The sequence below is a fragment of the Lepisosteus platostomus genome, chromosome 8, assembly GCF_059453375.1.
Source record: "Lepisosteus platostomus isolate fLepPlt1 chromosome 8, fLepPlt1.hap1, whole genome shotgun sequence".
NCBI lineage: Eukaryota > Metazoa > Chordata > Actinopteri > Semionotiformes > Lepisosteidae > Lepisosteus > Lepisosteus platostomus.
The window spans coordinates 5,049,147-5,070,318 of NC_142618.1; the positions used below are offsets into that span (position 1 = coordinate 5,049,147).

At 37.6% G+C, this 21,172-nt stretch overlaps 1 protein-coding gene across 4 annotated transcripts in view; it reads left to right on the plus strand.

Moving 5' to 3' along the window:
• The window catches only part of dlgap1a (discs, large (Drosophila) homolog-associated protein 1a), a 245,718-nt gene that overhangs the window by 51,670 nt on the left and 172,876 nt on the right, over positions 1-21,172 (plus strand). The gene's annotated exons all lie outside the window — the stretch shown is intronic.

The window sequence follows — 21,172 nt, forward strand, 5'->3', positions numbered from 1 at the left end:
TGTGTAAAGACTTTACTACCCTCTTTAGACATTACACCATTGTCCATGCTGACTGAAGGTAATAAGGACACATCGCATGAAACCTACAGAAACTATGCATTGAAATTAAACAGACGCCAGAGAATTCTGATAGTGAGTATCATCTCGCAAAATAAAAGAAGCAAAAGAAGCTTCTTAAAATAAGCAATACATTTCTGTGTCACAATAGGCTTAATTAAAATTCCAAATCAGCATGAAGAAAATTGCATGATTTTGTACCATGAAAACCCGTTACATGTTTATAAAGATCTATTCGTGGTTTACACCTCAGGAATATTAATGTTCTTTAAGTACGATGCAGAAATTAAAACTATCCATTTGTCAAATGTGTGTGTGGTGTGAAAATAGCCCTATATGATGTACAGGCAGAACTGTGTTTTTGGACCTGTCCAGCAGATTGAATGTTTTCTTCCTGGCTGTTGGTGGAGGGGGAGGGGAGAGGATGCAAGCTACATTATGTTACAGAAAACAAGGAGGATGAGATGCGATCTGCTTCAGACCCTGCAGCAGGTGTGCTGTCTTCACTCTTCATTTTCTGTGCCTAAATAAAGAAGCAGCTTTGCAGAAGGAAACTGTACTGTACTTAGACTTTACAAGACCACAGTAATAAGACTCTGCAGCAAGCCACAGCTGAGGCATAGTTTCATTTAGCTCCAAGCTGCAGGAGAAACATTTTTCTTTATTTATGGTGTAAGACTGCCCTGAAACGTCTGGTCTTTTATGGATAACAAATGTTTGCATTTAATTGTCCTACTTGATTTATTGCAGTAATAACATAATCAAGGTCTATAAAACGTCTCCTTATGCTTTACTTCTAGAGGAAAGTGCTGCCTTAATTCGTTTAATTAACTGAGTATCTCAATGTCCTTGGAAGAAAAAATTGTGTTGGAAACTTACTTACTGTATGTAGCATTCTGAACTACACTGTAATGAACTGTTAATCCAGATAATTTGGCATCACTGTACGGAAATGAAGATAAACCATGCTCTAGGTCCATTCACAAATAGCTCTCCTCGTCTTCATAACTGATTATGAACAAGGCTGAAATTAATGCTGTGAAGAGAACGCTCTACATATTGGCTTGAGAGCTTTGATCTAACCCTGGTACTGAGTGAATGGGCTGGAGGGAGGGATGCTGGGAAATTGTTACTCATATTTACAGTATGCTTATCTGGGTATGACGTCCAATTAGCCCTTTCTCCTCAACTTTAATTATAACCACTTAGTGCTTAAAATGAGTTTCCAGCTTTGGTGCACCTTTAGGCTCATTTTGTTCAAAGTCACCCTAAAGTGTCTTTTCCCGTGCCCAATGTCACTTTTTGGTCAAAAGTCTCTAATAGAAATTGGGTTTGAAAAGAACAGAGCTGATGTACAGTAATTAAACCCATTTCAGTTTTTCTCCTTATTATGTTCTACTGTATGTATGATTTTTCACTCATTATCACACGCATACTATTTTAAAAGTGAAAAGAATCATTTGCAATTATTTTAAAATTGTAATGTTTTTGGGATCTACAAACTAATGCTGTTATTATCACACCATAAGAAAAATCACTTACTCTTACCTTAAGTGGTGTTTTATTTTAATGAGCAACAGCAGAGAATTTGGTATAATATGGCATATACTGTATATCTATAACAATTATAGACAGGATCATTTGTACTAAAAGCAGCAAATAAAATTATTTACAAAGATGAGTACATTTAAAATTAAAAAAATAAATACAGGTTTAATAAATGAGACTAAAATACAATTAATTTAATACATCTGTACGCTATTCATTTACATCCACATTTGCTTTGTGACACATGGAGCTTTCTTCTAACATCTTCTAACATCTGGATTGAAAGGTTTTCTTGTTAAAATATCTCTGGATTTGATGCTGATTAGAGTATGTCAGCATGGCACCTATCCTAAGCAGTCTGTCTTGCAACTTTATCAGTATATACATTAGATTACAGTGATTCCATATACAGTATTTGGCTGTTCAGTTCTGTCTGGCTGCAGTTCTTTTTAGTAACTCACCTATGAAGCCTATCCTTAGAAATTAAATAATTGGGGAAAAGGAAACAAAAAATACGACTATAATGTGTTAGAAACATGATATGTTATATAGGGTATATATTATATAGGGTTGGGGAGCAGGGCTTTTATCATTATAATCATCTTCAACTTCTGGGTTATGAGACAAAGTAGAAGCTTTAGTTGTTATAGCAGTACACTGGACTTTATCAGTGCCTTTGAGTTCATCTGTCCTGCAGTATTGCACAGGCTTTTATTTCTGGAGATGTTTTTGAAAATCTTTATAAACATTTCATAAACATAAATAATTAAAACTATATAAATTGTATGTATCTTTATATACTGTATACTGTACAGCAGCTTGCAAAAGTATTCACCCCTGCCAACAACATGATGACATTTTGATGAATTACACAAAGTCTATATATGTTTATTTCAGCTGTTTCCATACCCTTTCAAACTCTTCAACAGTAATTTTAAGTCTTCTGTCTGAATTGGGGAGTCACTTTTCATACAATATTCCTGTTCTTACACAAAGCTGTCCTGTAGACTGTAAGTGAGTGGCAAGGAAGAAGCCATTACTGCAATGATGCAGGATCTCATAATGGATGTGATTTATTGCAGACACCCAGCAGAAGGTTTTATAGTCAGGCGGGACAAAAAAAATGTTTTTAGTCAAATTACAAAATGTTTTCTCTGGTGAAAACCCAACACAGCATCAATCCTTCAGTCAAGCAGGGTGGTGAATATTCCTCTTCTCAATGAAAGACTTCTCCTAATCTATGCTTCTCTACCGCTGATCAGTCTATCCCTGGTTTTTTTCAGAAGATACTCCATACTGACTAACAGCGACAGATCCATTTAAGCTGAAATCAAGTTCAACCACCAGTTAAACAGACAAGCCAAGCAGACAGAGGCCATTAAGGTGATGATGTTGAGGCCTTTCAATCCATCCATTTGGACCTGAAGTGATCTAGGGTTACTGAAGCAAAAGAGTTGGGAATTCATGCAATTGACCATAGAAAATACTTTCATCACATTATCAGCATTTTTACCTTTATCAGTTTGGAATAATGTAAATTCCAGTGTAAAGTCCTGTAGGAAGGCGTCATGATTGCAAGTTCAAACAGCAGCAATACAATATATGGAGACATATATTGTATATTTTTTCTGGTTCCACAAAATATCAGCTTTACAACCTTTGCTCAGACAGGTCCACAGTTTTCTCATTTATTCCTCGAACTGCAAGCAGAATTCCAGTGATTGTTCTGTTGCGGCTCTAAACCATCTGATGACAAGTATAAAGATTGCTTCTTAAGATAAAATGTAGAAACGATGCTTGCAGTAGGACATTTCAGACAGATTAGTGAGATGAGACACTGAATTGTGATTTTTGAACTTTTTTTCAACAGATCGTTTGCTGTGCCTTTCATTTTAACAAACATCACGTACTGTATGCAATTATAGTCAGGAATGAACAGAAGACGTTGGTTGGTGACTCACATACTGTACCCACGTATCAGAAATAAAAATATTTATTTTCGTGTTTTAAAAAAACGTAGAAACTTCCCATTGTCAGGATTTTGGAAGTTAGCTTAACCTCCCTTTTTGCAGCTTTACTTTCTTTAAAATATCACACCATATGTGAAGCTCAGACTGGTTATAATTTGTGTCATGAAGTAGGCAGAAGAAGATAGGGAAGTTTATACCATGGATATACAGTATGTAGTGCGTAGAACAACAAAATCTCCACCTCAGTCCACAGTCTTCATGTTTTCCAGCAGTCCCTGAGGGGGTATATTCAAAAATTCATTTGGATGTGGCATTTCAAACATATTTCTGAAATGCCGTTGTTATCCTTATATTTGTTAAGGACATTAGTCATTAGTTAAGATTTATACTTAATTGCACATAACTGATTGAGCATCCAACAGTTGTATCCGGTTTGGAACAAAATGATCTTGTCCAAGATATGAATTCCAGTTCTTTGTCAGAATTTTGTCTGTTAAAGGGAAACAGATCTATTGAGGGGAAGTTCTGTTCAACTCACAAGTTGAGTTGAGCAGCATTTCATGTATTCTAGATAGGTATAGATGACTTTATTTGCCATACAGTATATACATGTTGATAGGATTCTAACTTGAGCCGTTATCTCAGGACATGTACAGTACAGCGGACAACAACAGATAACAAGACAGCCTTAAAAACAAATCTCCTTCACCAATCTCAAACCTTTTAGGATTGCTGTCCCATTCTGAAAGTGACGCAAATTCAATTGCCGTGTGAGGGTAAGGTGTTGTCTTCTCTTTCCTTTCTGGTCTATGAGCCTCTTCTACAGTACAGTATGTCCAGCAACTGCAGATAGTGAATTTAGCCTTTTAGGATTCAGAAGACCTGGTCTGTACTCTACTGAGGTCAGTGCTTCCATTTCTCTGTCAAGCACGTCTGTCCTCAGGGCCTCCAGCACTGTTTTTTGTTGAAAGGGAATATGAGTAGTCATCTCTTCAGCCAACTGCAGTAGGCTAGACTCAGCAATCTGCTCGTGAGGCCTGGTCTCCCCTTCTCATCACGTGGGCTTCCGTTTTTCAGTGTCTGTTTGAGACTGAGATAAATTATATGGGTCTTTCTACAAAGAGGTAAAAGCTTTTGCTACTGTATGTATTCATGTACTGTATACAGTACATATACAGTATTGGATTTTACATTTGTCAACATTTAATTGAAGACAGTGAACTTTGATGTTGACACTGGCATTCTCTGAATTTAAATTTCTTGGTCTTGTTTGTTTTGTTATACAACAATCAAAAAGCAATAATCTTTTTATATGTAATGAAAATGTAAGGCAGATCAATATACTGTATGCTTTATTTTTTCAGTGTACTAAACTGCTAGTATATTGCCAACAGCCATATCACCCTGCAACTCACAATTGGCAGCCCACTGAAGCTCAGCAGGTGTGAGCCTGGCCAGTACCTGGAGGGGAGACTCCTGGGAAAAACTAAGGCTGCTGCTGGAAGAGGTGTTAGTGGAGCCAGCAGGGGGCGCTCACCCTGCAGTCTATGTGGGTTCTAATGCCCCAGTATAGTGACAGGTAAAAAGGCGCCATCCTTTGGATGAGAGATAAAACCGAAGTCCCGACTCTTTATTGTCATTAAAAATCCCAGGGTGTTTCTTGAAAAGAGTAGGGGTGTTACCCTGGAGTCCTGGCCAAATTTGCCATTGGCCCTTACCAATCATGGCCTCCTAATAATCCCCCTCTATGAATTGGCTACATTACTGTGCTCTCCTCCCCACTGAGAGCTGGTGTGTGGGGAGTGTACAGGGGCACTCTGGCTGCTGTTGCATCATCCAGGTGGGGCTGCACACTAATGGTGGTGGAGGGGAGTCCCCATTACCTGTAAAAAGCTTTGAGTCCAGTGTCCTGAAAAGCACTATATACTGTAAGTGTAAGCCATTATATTTTAACACTTTGAATGCCACTCTCCTGTTGTGATATACAGAGTACACATTCTGTAACACACTAATAATGTATACTGTGCATCATATCAATTGAATTGAAGAGTTAATGAAAACCAAAACACACTGTGGGATACTGATTTTTGTTAAGAACTAGGACATTGTATTTCATTACTGATAAATGATGGGGAGAAAAACATAAATACATCATAAAATGGATCCCTATATATTTTTTTAATTCAGGAAATTTATTCAGGAAATCTGTATGACCCTCTGTTGTGTACTGTATATTATAAACATCTGGAAGTGCTTTAGCAAGTGCACACTGCTTTAGAGATGTTTTCAACTAAGAGAATTAGGAAACATGGCGGAATGCATCTACAGACTGGCATAGGAGTCATATGTTCTCAGGGTTGATCCGTGACGATTCGCCTTAATGGAATATGGCAGTTGTTGTAGTTTGTTAAGACACATTATTCTCAACACTGACAAGTTAGGAGATGGATGGAGACATCAAATGTCCTGCTATCAGTGCACACCTCGTTCTTTATTGCCTTCTATAAATTGTTTCTCATAAATTGCAGTTGTGCGATATTTTGTTTCAATAGACCTGTAGCTTGTTTGGCACACAGTGGGTATGTTGTGTCATTATATGCTGCATTAAAATGTTAACAGCACTTTAAACAACAAATATCACACACATAATGTATGTAGAGACCTGCATAATATGTAGGTCATTATTCATTTACAGGTCACAAGTGGACAATTTTTAGTACATAACAAAAATCCCTGTATGGTTTTTGTGCAAAATACTGCAATGTATGAGTCAGTGCACAAGGAGCTGGCAGTCGAAGAGATTGGGCAGATGTTGATTCAGACAAACGACTGAGTAAAGGTATTATCCCTGAAGTATTAAGTATGAAGTATACTACTACTGAACAGGTGGGCGACTTAACACCTTCTAAGGAGACAGAGAATGAATAGAAGGTCACCACATCAATCTCCATTTTTGCTGTGCTTCATTGCTGACCCCTCAAGTTAGCACTTAGAATAAACTTGAGGCAGATGGCCGGAAGAGAGTGGCAACAACAAAATAGTGACTCTGCAAAAGAAGCTTATAAAGTGTAATTCTATAGCACATCTAATTAAAATTAATGGAAATATATTACTAAAGTCATTTATTGTATTGATTTGGAAAATATATGGAACACCAAAAGAAACTCATCACTTACAGGGGCAACAACTTCACAGATATTGGGAAAATTATCTCTTCTTTAGCTAGTACACTGGCATTTTATTGAACAGAGATGATAAATTCAGTAGACTGATCAATGTTTATTGTCAACAGGGTGGATCAACAGGAGATCTATGGTGAAAGTCACAGGCCTATAGTGCAAACACTGTTTGAAACAGTAGAAATTGTATATCTGTTTTCCAAGTTGTGGATGCTGTCTCAATCCTTTCATCTTGACAGGCATGTGTCTGTTCAATGGTCTCTGAGCCGTGGATAACACACGTTAACCAGGTTCATCCCACACATGTTGAGGTGTGGCGAGTGGGGTATCCACATTGTCATCTTGTAAGAAAGTCTTTCAACACTGGCAGTGTTCGTATGTGCTTTGCTCTGCTGGAATATTGTCATGACAGGATGAGCCTGCAAGAAGGGTAGCAAGTGAGGTCCCATGGTTGTGTCAGTCTAGCTCTGTGTAGTCAAGTCTCCTTCAATCATTACAAGTGTGGCTGTGCAGTGAGTACATAATCCTGCCAAGACCATCCCATATGGACCTCCCCCTTAAAGGGGAACCGCAGTCCCAGTTTCTCAGGCCGGTTGTTAAATCCCGGAAACAACATAAATTAACCAACTGTAGCGCAAAAGTTTTACAAATTCTGGGGTAAGCACAAAATTCGTGAACTTTGTGAAAGTGGTCTCCATGTTGTCGCAAAACTGTTGGTTACCCTACAGATAAGAGCGAGAGTTTGTGAGAATTGTGATGAAAAACTGGTCCTTCCTGCTCGCTAGTCGCTGTAATGACTAATGTCACCCAGAAACACGTAAATGCAGCTGAAAATAATTTAATCCTTTGAGTGGCTCAACCAGTATCCGTTCAGTTGAGCCTGGTCCTTTGCTCACTATGTACCCAGACTTTTGATCCCAGATTTAGTCCTTTTCTGTTGCTGCTCCTGTGTCATAGAATTGGCTTCCTACAACTGTTCAAGAGCCAAAATCTAAATTTGAGAATCTAAATTCAAAACTGATCGTATTACTGGGCGTATTTTAGATTGCCCTACATTATATTCTGTATATTCTTGTTTTGTTTTAACCTTTATTGTACTTTTAAGTATTTTTTCTTATCAGCATGTACAGTGTCTTGGGTTTGCAAAGGTGCTTTATAAATTAAAGTTAATTATTATTATTATCATCAATAATAAATAAATGAGTTGCTCTCTGTGACACAGTGACCTTGTACACCACACTTCCCATGGTCGAGCACGTAGCACTGTCGGTGAGAGACATGCCTCTCCTTGCTTTCACACACAGCCTTCTGGGCAGGGCTGCAATGCCTCTGTCTAACATGTGGAAAGACAGGGAGCTCGAAGCTGCGCAGGTCAGAGGAGTCTGTCAGCAGACAGCAGGAGCCCCAGTACCTTCTAAATTCAACCAAAGATCTGTTCAATTTGGAAATAATTTATTCTGATTAGTCTGAGGTGTGATTGGATGGACAGTGCATCTTCTTGAGCCTCTTTTGCTCAGGTTTGTCAAGGATGCTAATAATTTTGGAGGTGACTGTACATATGGAAATGTCTCACTCTCTGTAAGTGAGTGAGACACCCAGTGTCCTAACTCATTGCCAGTCTGGAGTTGTACAATCTGGCCTGCCTAAAAGTCCCCCTTCATTTAACTGGTGAAGCAGTTTGTCACTCCTCTATCTGACCTGCTGTCTGGTTGACTGCTGTCCAGTAGACCTGTAGGCATAGAGCATACAGTGGATTCTGCAGGTAAATGCTTCACTTAAATACGTTGGTGTCTTCCTGTGTATCCTTGGGGATTCTTTGCAATGATAACCACTATATAGAAAGCAATTAACTAATTTTAAAAAAACAGTTAATTTACCACCATGCCACATTAAAGAACAGTGCAATGTACATTCTTAATCAACATAGCATTGTGATCATTCCTCCAACGGTTTGAATATTTGAATTCATTTAAGATGGCAAATCCCTTCCTACAACCTAAGGCTGTTACTGTATAGTTTTGTGCCAGTTGTGACCCTGTATCATTGTGGACGTCTCTCTGGACTGTGAGCTCTTTTAAGGATCTTTTAGATTTTAGTTACTAAAGTACCAAATGTTGTGAATGCCACTTTATTTAGGTTTATTATATTCTTCTTGTCATGTTATTTATGTAATTCCATGTAACAAAGTACAACAGTATGTTGTTACTGTCCCATGCAGAGCTCTTTAGCTATACAAATTAGTAATAAAATGTAGTTATTTGCTCCGTGATGATTTCTAATAGTTTGTTGGATATTGTATTCTAGGATATACTGTAATATAGAATTTTATTTTATGGGGTAATTATTTAAATAATCTTACAAGAATTTGGGGAACGAAGCAGATATACAGTGCATACAATATAATACCTCCAAACTGAGCTAATCATTTACTCAAAACTAGATCTTAGCTGTTAAATGAATTTGATTATCTACATTTTGTTCTCTAGGTTAAGAACATTGCAAATTACATTACATTTAACTAGTATTACTAATTTGTGCCTGTCAGCTTCACACATTAAAACAATATTGTAAAAAATCATTTTAATTAAGATAATCCAAAGTGTTCTGTTAACCTTTGAGATCTGCGGTATAAACTGTGTTCAATTATCCACATCTGACTACTCAGGAAAATTATCCTGAGCAGCTGCTAACACTTATGTTTGCGTTTAAATGATAGTTGTGCTGTGCCCCACAAGGCATTTATTTCCCAGTGCCAATGGTGCAAAATGAAGCTCTACTTCATCCTAAGTATGAATACCTCGAGTGTTTCCAGATCTGTTTCTTACCCTCTTACTTAACGTTTGCTGAGATGACACTGGAACTGCGTTAAAGCCTTGAGAAGAATAAAAGAGGAGAGATATTGCTTGTTTTATTTGCCCACATTTTTAAGACACTTCATGTTCAACTGATCAGATGGGTTTTGAAGGGACAATCTTGCCGATTCCTCTATGGGCTCTCCCACAGCCTGATCCTAGTGTATTAACTGTGTCTGTGAGATATTTAAAAGTTACATTGCAGAGTGATTCGGCTCCCCTCGCCTGTACCCTGCTCTGGTTCCTGCTCTGTCTGCCCCTGGGCTCTGCTGACCTGCTGTCAGAAATCCTCACAGCGTTCTCTACACGCCCTGTTCCTTCTTACTGTCCGTGACAAAGTTCTGTGTCCAGAACAGATGTCACCAAAGACACCGACAACTGTCAAAGGAGCTGGGAAATGGATGGTAGTGTTAGAATGGTACACATGAAGATGCAAATGGAGAATAAGACATTATTCTTTAAATGTATTACTAACTCTATGTCTAGCTGTATTGAAATAGCTTATCTTAAGAGCTTAAACTAAAATCTTTTGCAGAACTACTGTGTGGGCAAAAGAGGGTTTTGTTTATATTTTACGTATGTATTAGAACCATTTGCAAAAGCATTGTAATGAAACAAATTTTGTGTAATGTAAAAGAAAGATTCTGTTTTTATACTTATATTAAAAATTATATTTTATATGTTTCAATTTAGATGTTTTCACAGACATTCATTCAGTGTGGATTTCTTTTGATATCCTATATTTATGTCTTGGTGTGATTAGTTCCCTGAACCAGAAGACACAGATTAATTGACCACAGAGGCGTCATTCATGTTACTGAATCAAAGTCTTTCAAAGGCATTAGTCTTGCAGAGGAAGCTAAATTCAAACCAATAGCACTTAAAACTCCACAATTTCTTAAGAATCGAAGTGTTGAGTTTTTCTTTTTATATATTTAATAGGGCTTCATAATAGTGTCTGGATCAGTCAATACAGGCATTTTGCCAGGAAAGGAATGAGATTATTAAACCAAGAGAAGTAATGACATTTAACATAAAATAATATTTTACAAGATTACTAAGAATGAAGTCTTTCATTATGATAAGACAATAATAAAAACTGATAATCATTGTTGTATAATCCCCATTTTCATCATGAATGGTAAATACACAGATTCAGTTTGCAAAAATAATAACATTAGTAGAAATGTGCATTTTCAGAACAGATTGCTTATAACTTCTTTATGGGGATGTGTACCTGTTAAGTGCTCTTGTACGTTTAAAGCAGTAATGAGTCAGCTTTTCTGTCATTTTAAACGGTAGACGCTTACTAAGGCAGAATTGACTGGACAGCAGTTATTTCAACTGGATCTCAATTATCTCTTTATATATACTGTACATTACATGTACTGTACTTTATTTAGACAGATTTAGACAGGTAGAGTACCCTCTATACAGTATTTATTCTTCCAACCAGTGAGAGAGGAACACAAACCATCATTTAACAGAAAGGACTGTAAATTGTGCCCCGCTAAAAAAAATAAAAAATGCAAACTTAAGAGATTGCCCAGTGCAGTTAAGAAAAGAGAGAGGCCATTTAGCCCATCTATCCCATTGAGTAGGTCCTAGAATCTCATGCAGCCTTCTCTTAAATGGAGCCAGGCTGGTGGTTCAATAGTAAGCCTGGCTAGCTTGTTCCATACTCTCACAAGCCTGAAAGAAGAATTGGTTTTAAATAATTAATAATTAATAAATAATAATAACTAATTTCCACCTGTGTCGTCTGGTTATGTGTTTCACTATTTACTGGGTTGACTCTGCCAGAGTCTCTGAGGATGTTGAATACTTTTATCAGGTCTGATCTTATCTACTCTGGTCTCCTTTGTTCAAGACTAAAAGGGTTCAGTTCTCTTGCCCTCTTGGAGTGCTGTTGGACTGAATGTTTCTGGACTGATTCCGGAGTAGCAGTATTTTTTCATTAATTGAAATAAAATTGCAAGAAGCATTCTGAATGAGGTGTGTGTCATGATCGTAAACCCCTCCTCTTAAGGGCGCTCCAGCCCTTCCTTGTTTGTTATTCATCCCCCGCACCTGCTCCCTGTTCCAGCCCCCTTTTCAGTTCCACTTAATAGCTGGGCTCTGCATTGGTTTCCGTACCAGGTTAGTCCGGGACCTGGAAGTGCCTGGTCCCGTCAAGTTTTTAGTTCCTGTTCCCGTGCCGGTCCCGACCCGGTTCCTGTTTTTAACCCCGTTTGTCTTTGATGGACCACCCGGCTTTGGACTTTTGCCTCCTTTTGGATTCTCCCTTGGACTTCTTTCTGGACTGTTTGCCTCGGCCACACCTCCCCCAAACACCAGGGCACCATAGACACGCCCCCTGTCTTCATTCCTGACTCCCGCATGCTTTTTCCCCATGTTTTCCTCACTCTACCCCGGATCATGTCGTCTGCATAGGGTCCTGAAAGAACGCTTCCGTTACAGTGTGTGTTTTACAGTTTTAACATACTGTACCACTCCTCCATTTAAATTGTTGGCTTTTAATATACATGATATCATTTGCTTTGTATTTTTTATAAAGAAATTAACACCAAAAACAAACCTAGAACAGTGGGAACAACAAGTTTAACGTACCTCTTAAAAAAAACATCAGCATGAGCCAGTGGTGGGGGTAGGGTTCAGTTATCTGACAGCTTGTGGGAAGAAACTGTCTCTGTAATCAGTATCGGTAACAGGCAATATTGAATGGTAGTTTTCAACACTTGCTGTCCTATAGAAGCCAGTGTGTGTGTTGAGACCTCCAGCTGTTGCCTTTCTGATTTCTGGCTGTATCTGAACCTCTTGTGTCGCTCCATGCAATGGCAAGATACACTTGTGTTCTCCTCCTTGCATGACAGCCTCTATACCAGTTTCCCTAGAATAGCCTTTATTTTCTTAACAATGGACACAAAGGTAGAAAGTAGTAAAATTCAGAATTGTGTAAATTCTTTCGTAATTATCCTTTAACAAGTGGAGGTCAATGACCAATCGCCTGCAGCTCTCTGACCTTAACCATGATAATGCATGCTACTGCTAAATGTCTCCCATGTGCTACAGCACCTCCTATTATGCTCTAGGGAAACAGGAAACCTTCAGAGACCTCTATATGCTGTAGTTTCAGTGTGTTTCCAATGATAAAAAAATATTGTACATTTAATTTATTTTAATATGTACATATATTGTCATGTACTTTTGTTATATGGGTGATGTGCATGGTGCATTTCTGCAGGTATACCCACGCGTTGTTTTGTAATCTACAGATAGTTCAGGCAAGCATTCCCTGTGAAGGAGGACTGTGTGTGCTGTCCCTCAAGCAACTGCATTTATTTTACAGTCACAAAGTCATTTACTCCTTGCATCAAAGCTGCCCTCCTGTAAATTTAAATCTTGTATCAGAATATTTTCATGGCTTTTGTTGTCATCCTGCCAATAATATTGTACCTCTGTACCGCTAAATGACATTAAGCATACGGATTTTGGTTTGTGTACCAACCAAAATGATTCAATTGAATGTGCTGCAGGCCATCGCTGTGAAAGTTAGAAGACAAATTACTTGAGGACTGCCCTGCAGTTATTTTTCAGAGTTCGATGCACAATGCTAACACTACTGTGAAGTTTTCACATTTTGTCTCATCCTGCTGTGAACTTGAGAGAAACCTTAAGACCCCTAGATATGGTTAAAAAAAAGTGCAGTATATCAGTCTGATCTAAAAGCTTTAACTAAATAAAATATAGGTCTGCTGTCTTATTTCTCTGCGAAGCATATTTGCATATGCAACATTTTTTTGTTTCCTGTGAAGCAGCATAATTGCAATTGCTATCTCAAATACAGGGTTAACAAAATTTGTTCCATTTTCCATTAGGTAAAATCCTATTATCCCATAAGAGATGTGTTGCTTGTAACAGTTCTTTCAAACTCTGAGGCAGGTTTTTGTGCTTAGTGTGTTGTAATAAACTCTCTAAAGATGCCGTTGAATGAAGACATTAAAAATAATTTTAGGTTTATTTTTTACAGACAATTGGAGTTTGTACTCAGGTAGGCTTCAGGCAAGACAAGCTGTGGTGTTTGAACTATTTAGTAGTTTGTTCTCATCCTTCACCGACTTCTTCAATTTTTCTTAAAGACACACGTCTAATGTTTTCCCGATTAACTGTTTTTTTCTACTGAGGTTCTTTTTACATTTTAAACTGTTATCCTCCCTTGCAGCCTGATAAATATAGTCTCCCCTGACAGCACAAAACACTTAAATGCTTTTGTGACCCCTCCCCACTGAAATGGAATTAGCAATAAATTGTATCGTCCTTTTAGTAAAGGGTGAATGTGAAAGCTGTCAATAAATACCTCAAGCCAACTAAAAATGGGAATATTTTTAGAAGCACAAGGGCCAGGTCATATTTTGTTATTGCATCCTACGAATTAATAACTTAACAAAAAAATACCATGTGTCAAAGTTTCCAAAAATGGTAGTGTCGATAAAGTAGGTTCCTTAAAAGTAAATTTAATTATGTAAGAGGTTGTAAGTGTGGTCTGAATTTCCATTTTTTTAAATCAAGCCATGTCATTTCAAAGTCATAGAGTAAATAAATGGAAGCAGTGCTCTTGGTTTTAGATATCTGCTAATCTGTAACATCAGTTTACAGTACTGTACTGTACATCCTGGTCGGATAGTGTTTAGAAATGATGGATTTCCGTCTTCCAGTAAAACAATCCAGTTTTAGGATCATATGAGGATAGATGGTGACAGTGCATATATAGTAACCAGGATTTATGCTCAGCTGTGAGAATTAGCTGAACTCTGTTTTCATTGAATTAAAGATAGTTATTGTGGGTTTGGGTCAGTGTACCATCAGCTTCAGTCCTTGATTTTTCATTGTCTATTATCTAAATACCTGAGTTTTCCAGGTCGTGTCTGAAGGTAGTGATGTTTCAACCTCACATTTCACGTTCCTTAATAACTAGCCTAAATAAGCCTTCTCTGGGTATGCCTGCTTCCACTGAGGGAATGAGATGTTAAATGACAAAAAAATCCAGCAGAAACAATAAGATGTTTCTAATCATTTGGCAAATCACCCTTATAGTACTTTAGAGTATGCATTTGCCTTATTGCACTTCTTCTTTCTTCCTGGAGTCATTATGTCCCCTTTCATCAGCAGTAATAGTGTGCAGAGATATTTGTGTTGTTGAGACTCATCTAAGAATACATCTAATGATCAAAGCCAGTGATGCCTGTCTATGTGAATGATTTTGGTATGGGAACAGATCGCTTCACTCAGTATCCTTAGGCTATGAGAATTTGTTAAATCAAAGCAATAGGCCTATTCATTTTGCTGCAGGTGCCTAAACTTTTGACCTTGGAAATAATAATAAGATGTTTGGATGAAGGGGCATCACCCTTCTTAAAACAAATTAATGTATAACATCTCCGAACTTTAAGGAAATATTTTACTCTTCTGAAAGCATAGGCTCCCAAGAAGTCTACTAAGTCTTGAGACTGTTTTGTAACTGTTCTGTAGTGCTGGCATATCCATTCCCTATCAGTTCTTTATTAATATGTTAATTGTTGTGTTTAGACTAGTCTAAAGCACCAGCAAACTGCCTTTGGGCACACCAGTCTGTTCTATGAAGTGAGCCAAGTTCATAGTGTGAGACACTTTCCTTAACCTGTTTTGATAAATGAGCGACCTCTTCCCAGCAGGTAAAAAATAAATTAGTGGCAGCGAAATGGACTTAGTTTTAATTAAATTCGTCCTTGAGGGTCTAGCAAGCTAGGCATGGGGCTGTCAAATGCCAGCTAAAATTAAAGCATTACATTAAAATTGCAAATATTAGTTCTGTGTGCACTGTCAAATAATTCTTTTACTCAGCTGAGGAATATTTTACTCTTTTTATTCTGTTTTTTTGCTGTTCTTACATTTGGGTGAGGGATGAAAAGATTTAAAGCAACATCCGTAAAGATAGAATTGTCATGCACAATCACTTCAGCGAGAAAATGAAAAAAAGTTCTAAAACGTATTCTACATGTGTTTTTAAGTATTTTGCTCTTCTGTCACCGGCCAACAGTGCAGATTTCAATGAAGGATAAGATCAGAAATGAAGAAATCCGTAGACGATGTAGGGTGGTGGATGTGGTTGAGAAGATGCGAGAGGCGAGGTTACGGTGGTATGGACATATCATGAGGAGGGACGTTGAGGAAGTAACAAAGAGGGTAATGGAATTTGAGGTGGAAGGTAACAGGGGAAGAGGCAGGCCTAGAAAGGGATGGATAGATTGTGTGAGAAAAGATATGGAGGGATGTGAAGTGAGTGAGGAAGATGTGCTCAACATGAGACAAGTGGAGAAGAGCAACCAAAGCAGCTGACCCCAGGACAGTCTGGGACTGAGGCTGTGAAGAAGAAGAAGAAGAAGAAGAAGTCACCGGCCTCCAGTGTTACCTGTTAGTATGCTAATTTTAACTTCAATGATTTACTTACAGCATTAATTTAAAAGTGGCTTCTGGCTGAGCATTATTGTTATCAACTATTGCATATAACCTCCTTATTTTCTATCTGCTGTAGTTAATCCACTTGCTGTTTAAGTTCTAGATAAGTGCTTAACTCAATATTACTTGATGAGCTTTTTTTTAGTTGTTAGCTTATTTTTAAATTGTGTCTAGTTGGGTATGTGTATCAAAATTAAAAGAGCAAATATACAAAACGTACTGTTTATACTGTATTGTCAGTATGGGTAAAGCTGATCTTTGAAATATAAGTTGAGAAATGCTGATACAAACTGAAAGCTGGATAAAGTCTCCTGCTCTTCAAGGTGTTTGCCCCAATGCAGAAAACAAGTAAAATGGCAAAGTTTTAAAGGCTATTTTCACCAACCTATAAAATCTGTACTCCAGAATTATAATATCTGCATCAAGGATCACTGGAAAGGGTTTATGTGGAGATGCATCTACTGTACATGAAATTGATGCAACCAGGTCTGTCATCAAGGCCTGGGAATCTGAAGGTTTTGCACTGAGGCTCTTATACAAGTAATACAAAAAAAAACACTTGTTTTGTACCATAACCCCCTACCATCATCACAAAGTCTTGTGTCAATTCATAGATGGGGATTATTAGAAGGCCATGATGGGTAAAAGCCGATGGGAAATTTGGCCAGGACGCCGGGGTTACACCCCTACTCTTTTCGAGAAACGCCCTGGTATTTTTAATGACCACAGAGAGTCAAGACCTCGGTTTTATGTCTCATCCGAAGGACAGCGACTGTTTACAGTCTAGTGTCCCCGTCACAATACTGGGGCATTAGGACCCACACAGACCGCAGGGTGAGCTCCCCCTACTGGCCCCACTAACACCTCTTCCTTCAACAACCTGAGCTTTCCCGGGAGATATCCATCCAGGTACTGACCAGACTCACACCTGCTGAGTTTGCAGGGTGATATGGCTGCTGGCACAATCACATGGGTTTAAAACCTGAAAATGTCACTTTGCTTAGACAGCTAACTTAATGTTCTGTTTCAAAGAGTGCCAGGACGCCACTGCGAACAGAGTCTTGGATATTCTAGTTTGTAATTCTGTTCTGAGCCATATCCTTGAAAAAATACTGTTTCACTAATACATTCATAGTGAGTTAAGAGGAGGTGAAAGATTTTACAATCAATTCATTTTGGTCTGTACTAGATATATTCATGCTTTGTTATTCATCATCAGTTTATATAAGTGTCTGTGCAATCTATGAATCACTGCTGAGTTCTAAAGCTGTGTGGCTCTACTGCTGAAAGATTAAAAATTGCAGCTGTGGCCTCATTGTCAATTGCTAAAGGCACCATTCACTTCCTTCATGCTGTACATTGTTCAGAAGTTAGTAAATTAGACTAAACCTGTACCAGAACTTCATGATGATAACATTGACTGCATTGTGTTACGTGCGTCTATTGCACTGACAAAAATCTTGAAAGGTGTTCTACAAAAGCAATAAATTAAAAATGATTAACTAACTTTAGTTGTGTAGAACTGAAAATTACTTAATTTAATCTTTTTATACCCGTACAGTTTGTATTCAGTTCACTGGACCTTTCTCAAAAATGCTGTATTGAGTTGTGAGAAAATATAAGCAAATTGCTGGAAGTGTAAGGCAAGCATTCACAAATAAGATTGACCGTGCAGTAATATAGCTTTACTTCAAAGAGTACAGTAAGGCCAATGACATTGAGAATTATAAATGCCATTAAAGTTCATATAACCATTCCCCTAAGAAATCTGAGAAATAATCACTATCGTATTGACTACCCCATCTGTTTTGTACTGTTGTGCGCTTTGTCAGTATGGAGCTTAATTTTGGATGATTCGGTAATGTTGTGATAAGAGGATATTAGCTGTCCTTAGCTGTCATAAGGAAACTCCCATTTCTTTTCTCTTACTATTGCTACTCTACAGAAAGTAATAATTGTTTTGGATGCATTCTGCAATTCGTTGGTTGTCCGTATATCTGACCGTATGCTATGTGATTTTGTTTAGTGGGAGAGTGAAAACAAGTGAAAGAAAGAAATCACACTTATTTTAATGTGTGCTGCTCTCCACAAATCTCTGTTCCCTCACATCTGATGTTGTGACTGCAAGAAAATATATATTCTTAATACAGAAAATAAGAAACCGCAATCTTTTGTTGCACTGTAACTAATACCACACATTTTGTTTTCATGTTCTTTTTTCAAACTTAGTTGTACTCTTAAGAGCTGGATGATAACTCTCCTCAGTACTCAAGCTGTATTTCAGGGACAATCAGCTGAAATGAGTAAAGGGCTGCCACAGACAGATGGAACTGATGTCAACATGTGTGACAACATTCCAGATCATTTACAGCTAAGCTTCAGATGTGAAAAAATAGAACATAGAATTGTAAATGAAGTGAAGATTTATTTTTTATTCTAGAAGGCCCAAACTAGGAATAAAAATCACCGTCATTTTCATATTTCGTGCCTTTTTTTTGTTCTGCCTTGAATGATTTATATGCAAATTTTCATCTTGAGAGGAAAGTTAATGCACGCCTTTGCTGAGCAAGTTTCAACATTTTCTCTCCAGATAGAGAAATGTGCATACTATATATATATACAGTAAATCTTTAAGAACTAAGAAGCATAATGAGAGGTTTGACGTGTCTCTAATTATAACCTTGACTTTGACTATAACTATGACTTTAACTATAACTACAACTCTTGACTATAAACTAACCTGATTACGACTAGGTTTCTGAAAAGTTTTACTTTAGCCTGCCGTTGTCAGGGTAGGGATAGGCTGTCTTGCTTTTCGGCATTGTGGAAGTTGCTAGGGCTCCTGTGGGCTTATAGTGATGCGAGTGTCACATCACACAGTACTAGTTCTGCAAGGCACTGCGGAGCTTTCAGGTTACCAAAAAGTGAAAGCTTGATAGCTGAGCAGATCAGAGGAGCATGTCAGACTTTTCTTGTTGCTGTGATACGAGACGTAAAAAAACAATTGCCGTTAATTCCTAATTCTTAAAATGGAAAATCCAGAAAAAGGTTTACAATATACGTTTGAGCGCCAAAATGTGGAAACTAATTAGAAAACTGTGAATTAAGTAACGGGGCGTAAAATTAAATTAACCAATTAATGGCCTTTCTGTAGATAATCCCTGTCCTTTTGTTTATAGCAATATAGATGAATGCATTACAACATTTTCTGTTTTCTGTAGTTTTATCTGCACAGGATTACAGTTGTTTTGTGTAGTACACGAATCTTTTTATAACTCTGTAACTCTTTTTCCCAGACTCATGTGGTTAGCGCTTTGATCATTGTAAGTGAGAAATGCCTGTTTAGGCACAGAGACCATTTACAGTGCCTTGCAAAATATTCATACTCTTCCAATGATTTCCCGTTTTGTTAAATTACATGTGATATAAACACATTTTTAAATTAACTGTGAATATTTTTACTCAAAACTTAAATGCTTGAGCTGAACAATTCCATCGGTAAAAGAAGTTAAGTCTCAGCGAACACTGGAAAGAAAAATGGAAAAAACTTGGATTGTATAAGTGTTCACCCCACTGAGTAAGGACTACATAGTCAGTAAACACAATTACCACAGTCCTTTAGGAAAAGTGTCTACCAGCTTTGCACACCAGGATGGTGCACAATCTTCCCTGCCACCTTGCTCAAGCTCTGTTAAGTGGGTATGGGATTGATGATGGATAGCTATTTTCAAGGTTTGCCACGGAATTTCAACCATATTCAAATCAACACAAGGATCCATGCCTTCACTATGATTGTGATATAGAGTTAATATATCATAGCATCAAGCCTAGTTAAAGTTTTCTGGTATTTGTTTTCATTGTATTGTGATCTGGTCATCTATGGCATGAAAACAATAGTCTTTTTTAAGCGTACATTACCTAAAATGACCTAAAATCCTAAACCCCTCAAAGCCCTGACATTTCCTTTGTTTCTCATCCCTTGATGTCCCCGTCATATACAGTATGAGCTAAACTAGTGCATAGCTTCAGCATAGTAGAATCAGCCAGGTGCGTACTCTCTGTAATCCAAAATGATTTATTTATTGCCTCTACTCTGAAACAATAGCTTCAGCATAACTTGTCTTGATTTATATTCTATGCTCTTTGCTGTGTAGCCAAGCTTTATGTTTGCTTTTATTTTTGCTTCTGTGCATCGCAGAGAAATATACGTTTGCATTACTGAGATAAATGAATCTTCTACAGATCCTAAGTCCTTTTCCCACTGTGAATCCTGTCTAAATCTTCCTATGTGGACCTAACTTTATCTTGATTGTTGGATAGTCCATTAAGCCTTTTATAATAATCAAATGTGACAAATTTGTTCCTGCCAATTTAAGCAATATAATCTTTAAATAACAGAAAGAGCAGTTGTTGCAGCATCAAAGACTATGGGATTCTTCACACTTCACACATTGCCCAAACCCAGACACTTTCCTTCTTACTGTTATGGTCTGTGACCTCTATGAAGCTGATTTTCAGTCCATTGACATACAGTAGTACACCATTGATTCCCAGAACTTTAATTTTAAGAGTTAGTTACTCATGGTGAACCTTGTCAAAGACTTCCTGAATTTCTATATCCACAATATCATGAACATCATAAATTTTATACAGAATATTTCTTTTGTTGCTTCTTTGAAAAAAATCGAATTCATTAAGCAAGATCTTATGCTGCAGAGTCCATGATAACTTTCTCCACTAAGAGCACTACTGCAAAAATGATTCCTATGTCTCCTTCAGCATGTAGAAACGATTAAATATCTTGATCAGGTCATTCAGCCTTTTTTGTATGCCTTTCTGAAACTTCCCCAGTTTATAACAGATGAGAAAAATGTTTTGTTGGTGGTTTGGCTTTGAACACTGCTCTCTGGTGTTAATGGTTACTCTCCTGGTAATAATATCAAGCTCTTGGATATTGACAGCTTGCTAAACCTGTCAGGAGCCAACTTGAAAGTATGGAACATGTTAAGTACATTGCCATTTCTTCAACATGAACTTTGCTGTTCAGCTTAAAGAGCACAATTTCAATTAT